The 9,271-nt window shown below is 52.6% G+C and overlaps 1 long non-coding RNA gene across 1 annotated transcript in view; it reads right to left on the reverse strand.

The window, feature by feature from the left end:
- Positions 1-8,806, reverse strand: part of LOC139357526 (uncharacterized) — a 110,027-nt gene extending 101,221 nt beyond the window's left edge. The window contains exons 1-2 of the long non-coding RNA XR_011610895.1: positions 8,469-8,806; positions 7,658-7,737 (exon numbers count right to left, since the gene is read on the reverse strand). This is a non-coding gene — a long non-coding RNA (uncharacterized lncRNA). The remainder of the gene's footprint in view (positions 1-7,657; positions 7,738-8,468) is intronic.
- Positions 8,807-9,271: the final 465 nt, after the last annotated feature.

Here is a 9,271-nt window from a genome sequence, read left to right on the forward strand (position 1 = left end):
CAGCAGATCCTGGACAGTTTAGGCCAAAGGGACCTCACAAGCACAGCCCCGCTCTATTAAGCAGTGAGCGCACGCTCCCACCAGGCCTGGTCCGCACAGCAGCTGAGGCTCCCTTTCTCAGGAAAGAGAGGCTATTCAGAGAGCTACTGCACTACCTGAGACCCTCGGCTACTTCCACAGACGCAGCTAACAAGTGAAAGTAGACTTTAGGATGGTGCTTTCATAGTCAAGGATTAACTGGGTTTAAGGCTAGAACTGGAATTGGTCATTGAGTTTTAAAGACTGTTGCCAGATAATAAAGTTGAAAAATACAAAGCATTCAAAAATCTGAAGGCCCAAGACCTTTTCCTATAGCTGTATCAGCCTCAGAGCACTCCTTCAATATTTCGTTGCTATTAAAATAGCTGAGTGAGGAAGAATCAGGACCAGCGCGGCCCCGCGGTCCCTCCCTACTGACTCCCCGCCCACTAACTTGCAGATCAACTGTGCTTTCCTCGATGGCACCCACCCCAGCCCCAGCTCAGGCCCGGGCGGTGAGATCAGCGAGCGACGGTCAGAGTGGCGCTGCAGCGCTCGACTACTGCAGGCTGCCCCCGCTGGGCTCATTCCGTGGACTCGGGCGCCCCCGCGAGGCCGCGGATGGGCGGCGCACCTGGCTGGGGCGTCCTCGGTCTCTGCGGCAAGTCCCCGCGGCCTGGCACTCTCTTGCGCCATCCGGTCTGCCCCCCCTCTTCCCCCGGGCCTCGTCAGCGCGCGGCGGCTGTTTGCTAGGTCGCCGGAGTCCCTGGGGCCAAGTCGGCGGTGGCTGACCGAACAGAGCTAACGAGACCCTAAGGAGGGCAGCTGCGGCAGCCGGGCCATGGCAACCTGTCGCGCTGCCGCCGCCGCCGCCGCCGCCGCCGCCGCAGCGCAGGCTCGGCCGTGCCCCAGGCCCCACACCAGCCCGCTGCCTGCTCCGCCGCCGCCCTTCTCCCGGTCCCTGCCAGCCTGTCAGCGGAGGCCCCCACGAGCTGTACACGGGGTGCCTCCCCGCACTGCCCCGCGGCGAAGTCGCCATAGAGGACCGGGCTGGGCACAGAGGGGCGTCAGCCCAGCCCATTCCCAGTGCCCTCCCCAAACGCGCCCTTCCCCGCCCCTCCAAAAACCCGGGTGTGGCCGCCTCCTGCCTGGGGCCTTCAGTGAACGGAGGCCTCATCCATCTAAAAGGGAATGGGGAGGGGAGGGAAAGAGCCAGTCGCCCCCTGGCGCCCAGCCTGGGATGTGAGGGTGCTCCACTGACACACTAAAGTGAAGGGCCCCGGAGCTACCCACTGAGCTCCCCATCCGGGTGGGGAGAATAATAGTGTTATTTCATAGGGGTGTCGTGGCGATAATAATCTAACGTTTATTGTCCATTTGCCAGGAATTAGGCTGTGTACATTACTCCAGTGACCTCATTTAGTTCTTATAACACTGTGATGGCCCCATCATGAGTGTACTTTTATTCCCATTTTACGTATGGGAAAACTGAGGCCTAGGTTCGTATGACTTGACCTGAAGGCACACAGCCAGTGACAAAGCCAAAGCTCTTTACCCCAGTGTTTTCTCTTTTTAAATTATTTCTGGTACAGACAGGGTCTCTCTGTGTTGCCCAGGCTGGTCTCAAAGTCCTGGCCTCAAGTGATCCTCCCACCTTAGCCCCCCAAAGCACTAGGATTACAGGCATGAGCCACCACGCCCGGCCTACCCCTGTGTTTGAGGAAGTGTCTTCCAGGAGTCACAACTCCTCAGAACAAGGGATTCCATGGCCAAATAATTTGGGGAAACACTGCATGTTGTACTTCCCTCTGCTTTTGTGGGGTCTGACAACTGAGTTTAGTGAGTTTGAGTCTCTCCGAGAAGAAAACTATTTAACTTGGTTTGATTCAGTGTTTTCCAAACTTGTTTGAACAGAGAACACTTTTTAAAAAGACATCCCACAGGATCTAATAAGAATGTCTTTATAAAAAGTGTTCTCTGTGTACACTTTTAGACACACTTGTCTCCTCAGTCTCAGATGAAACAATAGCTGTGGAAGTCTTTGTACCCTAAAAAGTGCTGTAAAACTATGAGGGTATGTTTATTGTTGCTAGTGTTATCATAATCGTCTTCATTATTTTTAGGAATTCTGTCCGTAGCCTCCTGGGACTCCACTCCGTGGTGCTAAATAAGAATAACTAACATTTACTGAGCATTGCCTATGTGCCAAGCACTGTTCTAAGTACCTTCCGTATATTAATGAATTTATTCCTTAAAACTACCCAGGTATTATGGCCACCTGAGGAAAAAAGACATAGAATCTGAGGATCCTATGAGTAATAGATGTAAAATCCTTAAAAGAAAGCCCTTACAAGTGCTACACAAGTACTTGCCATTATCTTTATCCCCATTGTACAGAGGAGGAAACTGAGGCACAGAGCAGTTAAGCGACTTGCTCTAGACCACACTGATAGTAAGCGAGTTGGAACCCAGGCAGCCAGAGGCAGGGCCTGTCCTGGTACCCACTGTGGTATCCGGCCTCTGTACTAGCCACGGAAAGAAAACCCCAGGTTTGCACCCTCATCAGCAAAGCCAGAATTTCCTGTGAGTGCCTCCTGTCTGTGTAAGACCTCCTCCCCCATCTGTCCATCATAACCACCACCACAAACACCCCCATAGGAAAAGAAAAGGGACAAAATATGGGGTTAGACAACCCTGGATTGGATCCTGACCCAATAATTTACTGGCTGACTGACCTTAGACAAGTAACTTAACCATCGGTTTCCTCTTCAGTAAAAAGAGACCCTCATCTACCTCACAGGTTTGTGTGAGGATAGACTAACATTGTGGATATAAAGCACTTAACACAGGGCCCAATGCCTACCTCCACTTCTGCCTCCTCTGAGAAGCCTTCCTTGACTGTGCCTCCCTCCCCCTAGACAGGATCAAGGCCCCTCCGCTGTATTCCCCTGCTTATCCCCCACCTGAGCCTACCAAATCCTTGGTCTTGAAATTATGGCTTGATGTGTCTGTCTCCCTCACCTTCACAAAATTGAGCTTCAAAGATCGGTCTTCTTCACTGCTATATCCCCAGGTTCTAGCACTACCAAGCTCAGCACGCAGTAGGAGCTCAATAAATGTTTGCTGACTGAATGACTGAATAACCAGAAGGATAGCTGATATTAATTATTGAGAGCCTGCACTAGGCCCAGTTCAAAACATTTCACATGAATTCTAACTCATTTAATACAACAATCATATGATGTAATTACTAGTGTTTTCCCATTTGAGGAAACTGAGGCACAGAGATATGCCTAGTAAACAGTGGAGACAGAATGTCCGCCCAGTCAGTCTGGCTTTAGAATCTGCAAGCTTAGGCATAATAAGTGAGTGGACAGATGGGTGCCAGCCTACCAACCCTCACAGGGCTGCCGAGAAGGCCAGACGACGCTAAAGTACTGCATACACATGAAGCCTTCTTGTGACTAAGCCCTGGGAAAGGAAGGAGTTGCAGCTCAGGCCGTGCTTCTCCCTGGGCTTTTGTTTCCCATCTATGCAGTAAGGACTGGACTTGATAATATCAGGGCTTTTAACACTGTCAGTGGTGCCCGTCTGTAGGCCTAGGGTGTTAACAGAGCAAGAGAAAAAAAAAGGTAGTTGAGCCAAGAGAGACCTATAAACAGTGTGGTTGCTAGGCCATCCTAGCCTGGAGCAGAGGGCAGGCCAGTGGCCAGCAGAGCCAGGAGGGGCCATGGAGCTTCCTCTGAGCACCCGGGTCAGAGCGGGCTGTCATTCACCAGGAGTGAGGGTGAGAGTCAAGGTCCTGGCCAGGCTAATATGATGCAATAATTAAGGACAATAATGATCGTTTGAAAGGAACCAGCACTTTACAGTTTGTGTTATTTTCATCTGGGCCTCACGCCAAGCCTGTGATTATTATCGCTGAGAACTAAGACCAAGAGAGGCCTGGGACTCAGTCCAGGGTCGCACAGTGGGGCAGCGTCTAGACCCCACGTAACCTGTTGATTGGCTGATCACTTAAACTGCAGCAAGTCATATTTTAGAAATTGCTGGTTCTTTAAGGAGTGAGCAGGCAGGACCCAGGTGGCATGCCTGGGCTACTAGCAAGTAAGAGAAGTAGCCATTTCTACTCATTAAAAGTTCAGCCATGCGAGCAAAGTGGGCACGTGGGGCAGGCCCATCTCCTTGGGGCTCAGGCCGCAGCTGGACCTGGCATCAGCCCAGGCTGCTGTAATTGGGCCCCAGGTGTCCTGCTGAGTCCAAGTACCTCTGGGAGGCTCTCAGGCTCCTGAGGTCCAGCTCATTATGGCCTAATTGTTGGCAAATCACTCAACTGACCTGAGGGACAGAGAGCCATGAGCTCACAGTGAGAAAAGTTTGAGGAGCTACAACTTTTTCCCATGCGGCCCACAACTTTCTCCACAGTGGCCCAAACTTTTCCAGCCCTTTGGGGGCACAGAGCTTTCTCCAGGTTGCCCAGGCCCAGGTACACCATGGATACGCTGCTGTCACCTCTGGGACTGGCACAACCCTCAGCTGCAGCCTGGCGGTCTGAGGTACAACTGGGCTCCCCAGAGCCTCAACGATGCTCTCAACCTGGCAGGGGGTGCCCTAGCCCTATCCTCTACTCCTCCCAGCCCATCCTGGGACACTAGGTGGGACTTAGTCACAGCCAGGGCTGATCATTGCATGCCTGAAGGTGCAGAGATGTCTAGTTGTCAATATGATGATGGGCCCCCAGCCCCACTAAAGTTCACAGAGGCAGTTCACCCACCTGAGCCCATCTTCAGGCATGCAGTGCTCGGCCCTGGCTGTGACTAAGTCCCACCTAGTGTCCCAGGATGGGCTGGGAGGAGTGGAGGATAGGGCTAGGGCAGCCCCTGCCAGGTTGAGAGCATCGTTGAGGCTCTGGGGAGCCCAGTTGTGCCTCAGCAGAAACAGAGAGCTTGCTATGGAAACTCAACTTCAAGATGCATCCCACAACTCCCTTCCAATCAGATGGGGGCCCACAATCTCTCTGAGAGAGAAATTCTCAAATGCTCTCCCCTCTCCCCCTCACAGACCCTTAGGAAAGGCCTGAGTTCAGTGGTCCCAGCTAAGTGTGATGGACATTCATGATGGGACCAGGGCCAGGTGGCTCTGGCCTCCATTTCCTGGTGGGTCTCAACCCCAGGTGGTAGCAGGAGGGAGCTGGGCCTGGGACCTTCTTACGGCCCTGAGTCACTGGTGGCTTCCTGATGACCACTGACTTTCCCAGCCAGTCCCTGCCAGAACCAAACCTGCAGGAGTCGGGGACTCTGGAGGGCAGGAGGCTAAGCATTCAGATGGGGAAGGCCTGAGGAAGTGATCCAAGTTGATCCAAGGTCCCCTGGAGAATATTAAAGGAAGCTCAGAGGAGCCACACACAGCCCCAAATTAAATGTGGGAACCAGCAGAGTGGGGTTTAGAGTCAGGCAGTCCAGATCCAATCCCAGCTCTGCTACTTCCTGGCTGTGTGGCCGTGAGCAATACCTTTACCTGTTTCCTCTTCCCGAAAATGGGGATAATCATAGGACTAACCACAAAAATTAGACATAAGGTTTTAGCTAATATTTATAGAGAGTTCATAATGTATGTTAGTAAATGTGCTAAATAAATTATAGGTATCACCTCATTTAATCCTCTGAACACCCCTGCGAGGCTTCACTTGTTTGGAGCTGTGTGTTAACACCCTAGCCTAGTAAGTGCTCAATAAACATGTGCTGAGTGACTGAATCAATGAATGAAGATGTCAGTGCTATTTTTATGCCCATTTTTCAGAAGAGCACTCTGAGGCTCAAAGACAGGAAGCAACTTGCCAGGACCACACAGGGCCAGAACCAGATCCCAGGTCTCTTGCCTTGGGCCCTGACACCAGCATGGCCCCACAGACAGTCCTATGGCCAGAGCAGAGGGGTGCATCAGTGATATCTGAGGATGAGGCGCCTCAAACTACCTACGGACAGGCACAGGCTGCACCTTCCTCAGGCACAGTCCCTCCAGCAAGACATGAGCCCCAGTGGCCTTGGACACATGTGGTGCTTGGGTGCCATCTGGTGGCTCTGAGCAGTGCAGGCCGAACCTGGCCAGACCAAGCAGCCTCAAGCTGCTGAGAAAGGCCAGTCCCATTGCCAGGAGAGGTCAGAGAGCCACCAGTCCACAGATCCTGTGCAGGGCCCCAGCCTAGTCATGGATGGAGAAGGACAGATTTCTCCAAAAGCTTCATTCAAAGACCGAAGAGGCCCCGGAAGCCAATAATTTGTGTATGGGTGGGAGAGGGGCTAGGGTTGTACAGCTGGGTTGCTTCAGTGTCCAACAGCTGCCTGAGGCCTCCCAGCTTTCTGGGGTGCTAAACCCTGAGGGCCTCTCATCTGCCCTTCCCATACAACACACACGCAGGAGCCGCATCATGCCTCTTGCCAGATTTCCCAGTGCCCGCAGCCTGAGGTCGTTGGGTCTGCAGCCTAGTTTCTTAGGGCCAGGATGCCCAGCCTGAAGGCCGATCTAGCGAATAGTTTCCACCTCTCCTTCCTGTACATTAGACCCATAAATAGGTAGGCCCTGACCAAGATCACACAGCAAGGCCCTGGAGGGTGGGCTCCACGCCAAGGCCTTCAGACTCTCAGGCCAGTCGATTCTCAGTAAGGCCTCTTCTTCTCTTAAAATTAAACAGCACAGCAAGTGCTGTAATTCAGTCATGCATTCATTCAACCTGATCCCTGCCCCCATGGACTCAGAATAGAGTGCCCCTTCCCATGTCACAGTCCTGCAGGGGTCTAGGGACTACCACCCACTTGTGCCCAGGCCAAGCATCTTACAGGAAAAAGAGTGTAGGGATCAGAACCACGCTTGATTTCAAGTCCCAAACCTGCCACTTACTAGTGCTGAGCCTTGACTAAGGACAACCTCTCTGAGCCTCAGTTTCTTCATCTGTAACATGGGCTTGATATTCACTACCTTGCACGGGGTTGTGAGGTTTAAGCAAGATATGGCATATAACACCCCAAATGAAGGAACTGGCCAGGGCAGGAGCTGGTGAAATGGGCTTTTCCTTCCCTGTAGCCCCTGGCCTGCCAGAGGTGGGGCCAACTGAAGGAGACTAGAGGAGGCTGAAGCCCTCCAGCCACAACTTATAACAGGGACCTGATGCCCAGACTTCCCAAAGTCAGATTCCAGGCTCAGGCAGATCAGGGCAGACTCTTCAGAATCAGGCAGTTGGTGGCCCTCTTCCTCAGGGCCCTGACTTTTCTTCTCTGGGGCTTAAAGAATGGATCCCCAGGTGAGTCTGCTAAGGAGGAGAAGGCGCCTGGTGCAGGGAGGCAACCTGGCTACAGGCAGGGGTCAGGGGCCAGCCTGGCTCCACTCACCACCTCTCACTGAAAGACCTCTAATCAGACCCCTTCCCCCAGCTGAGGCAAGGCCAAGGCCCTGAAGCTTGTCTGGAAGAATTCGCCCCCTAGCTGCATGGGAGATTTGAGAGCTGCCCCACTAAGAAAAGGAAGCCTCCTCATCTGGGCCGGAGGCCTACTTACCTGCCACCTCATGGAAGGTATTTAGTGTTTTGTGCAGCTAACAGAATACCTGAGACTGGGAAATGTATAAAGAAATGTATTTGGCTCACAGTTCTGGGGGCTGGGAAGTCCACAGGCATGATGCCAGCATCTGCTCAGCATCTGGTGAGGGCCTTCCTGCTGTGTCATCCTGCAGTAGAAGTGGAGGGATAAGAGAGCATGAGAGAGGAAGGGAAAAGGGACCAAATTCATCATTGTATCAGGAATCCACTCCGTGATCATGGCATTAATCCATTCATGAGGGCAGAGTCTTCATTATGTAATCACCTCTTAAAGGTCCCACCTCCCAACATTGTTTCATTGGAGATAAAGTTGCCAATACATGAACTTTGGGGGACACATGCAAACCAAACCAGAAAGTTTCTTTGGCCCCTTCCCTAGAAGAGCAGCTAAGGTTGGAGAGGCCAGAGGATCCCCCTGAGGGGACAGAGACCCATTTTTAAGACTAGATACAGCAGGATAGGAGGTATTAGCCTGAGTGAGTAAGGTGGGCAAGAGTAGAGGAGACCTGGTCCCATGCCTGCCTCATTTGGAGAAAACAGTCTGCCCCAATGTTCCCAGTACTGAAAGCTCCTCCAGCTCCCAGCAATCAGGGTGAGCTCAGGAGATAGGAGTCAGGGGGCCAGCTCCAGATCTGGTTCTGTTACCAATTGGCTATGAGATTGCTCACTCCAAACCTCAGTTCCCTTGTCTGTAAAGTGAGGTGGTACCACCTACCTCCCAAGTGTTGGAAAAATCAAGCCAATTGGGGAACCTGAAAGACCTTTCTAAACTATTATAATCACAGAAAATTCACTAGAAACATCACAAGTTTGATGCAGGAAGGCAAAGGCCATGAGAGGCCACCAGTCCAACACCTACCTTCTTTGGAAGAGGAAATAAGAGTCCCTGGCCCAAGGGCACTTGCAAGAATCTATGTCAGATCTCAAGCTTCTTGACTCACTTCTCCTCTCTGCTTCATTTCGGTATGAGGCCTTGTGCACTCAGCTTCCCAAGCCTGGGTGGTTGGGGTAGAGGTAGAAACAGAGTTGCAGGTTAGAAGATCTTAGGAGTCCTGCCCAGAGTCAGAGTGGATTATGCAGCCTGCAGACCAGTGGTTAGCAGAGGAAGGGGCTGACTGAGAGCATCAGCTCTCGACAGAGGGGTGACAGTACATTTTCCTATGGCCTGAGGAAAGGCTACCCAACCTCCAGCCTCTGCAGCTGCTGGATGATCCCAGGGTCAAAACAGAAGCCATTGGCAGGGATTCCAGTGCCCCTAGCAGCAGTTGTTGTGCATTTCACAAGCCCTGAGGACAGACTTCCCTGCCCCACAGCCACTGCCACTGCCAAAGCACAAGCAAAGTGCATGCTCCCCAGCTCCCTGCCTACTGCTGCTGCCACTGAAAGCAACCCTGTGCTCCCCAGTAGCAGGGTGGCAGTGGCACCTCCACCCCAACATACCACCAGGAGCCTAGGGATCACTCTGCCTCTGCCTAGCACAACCAGTGCCTACACACACTACTAAGGGGCCTGAGGAGCCAGGCCTGGCTCCACTCCTCCTTCCTAGTGCCTAAGCACTTTGGGTGTGGGAATCACCCAACCCAGTTCATCACCTTTGGCACCCAAACACTTTTTCAGGGGCCTGAGATCAGGCCCATCCAACCTGCCTCTACCACCACAGCT

Source organism: Macaca nemestrina, chromosome 12, assembly GCF_043159975.1.
Source record: "Macaca nemestrina isolate mMacNem1 chromosome 12, mMacNem.hap1, whole genome shotgun sequence".
Classification (NCBI taxonomy): domain Eukaryota; kingdom Metazoa; phylum Chordata; class Mammalia; order Primates; family Cercopithecidae; genus Macaca; species Macaca nemestrina.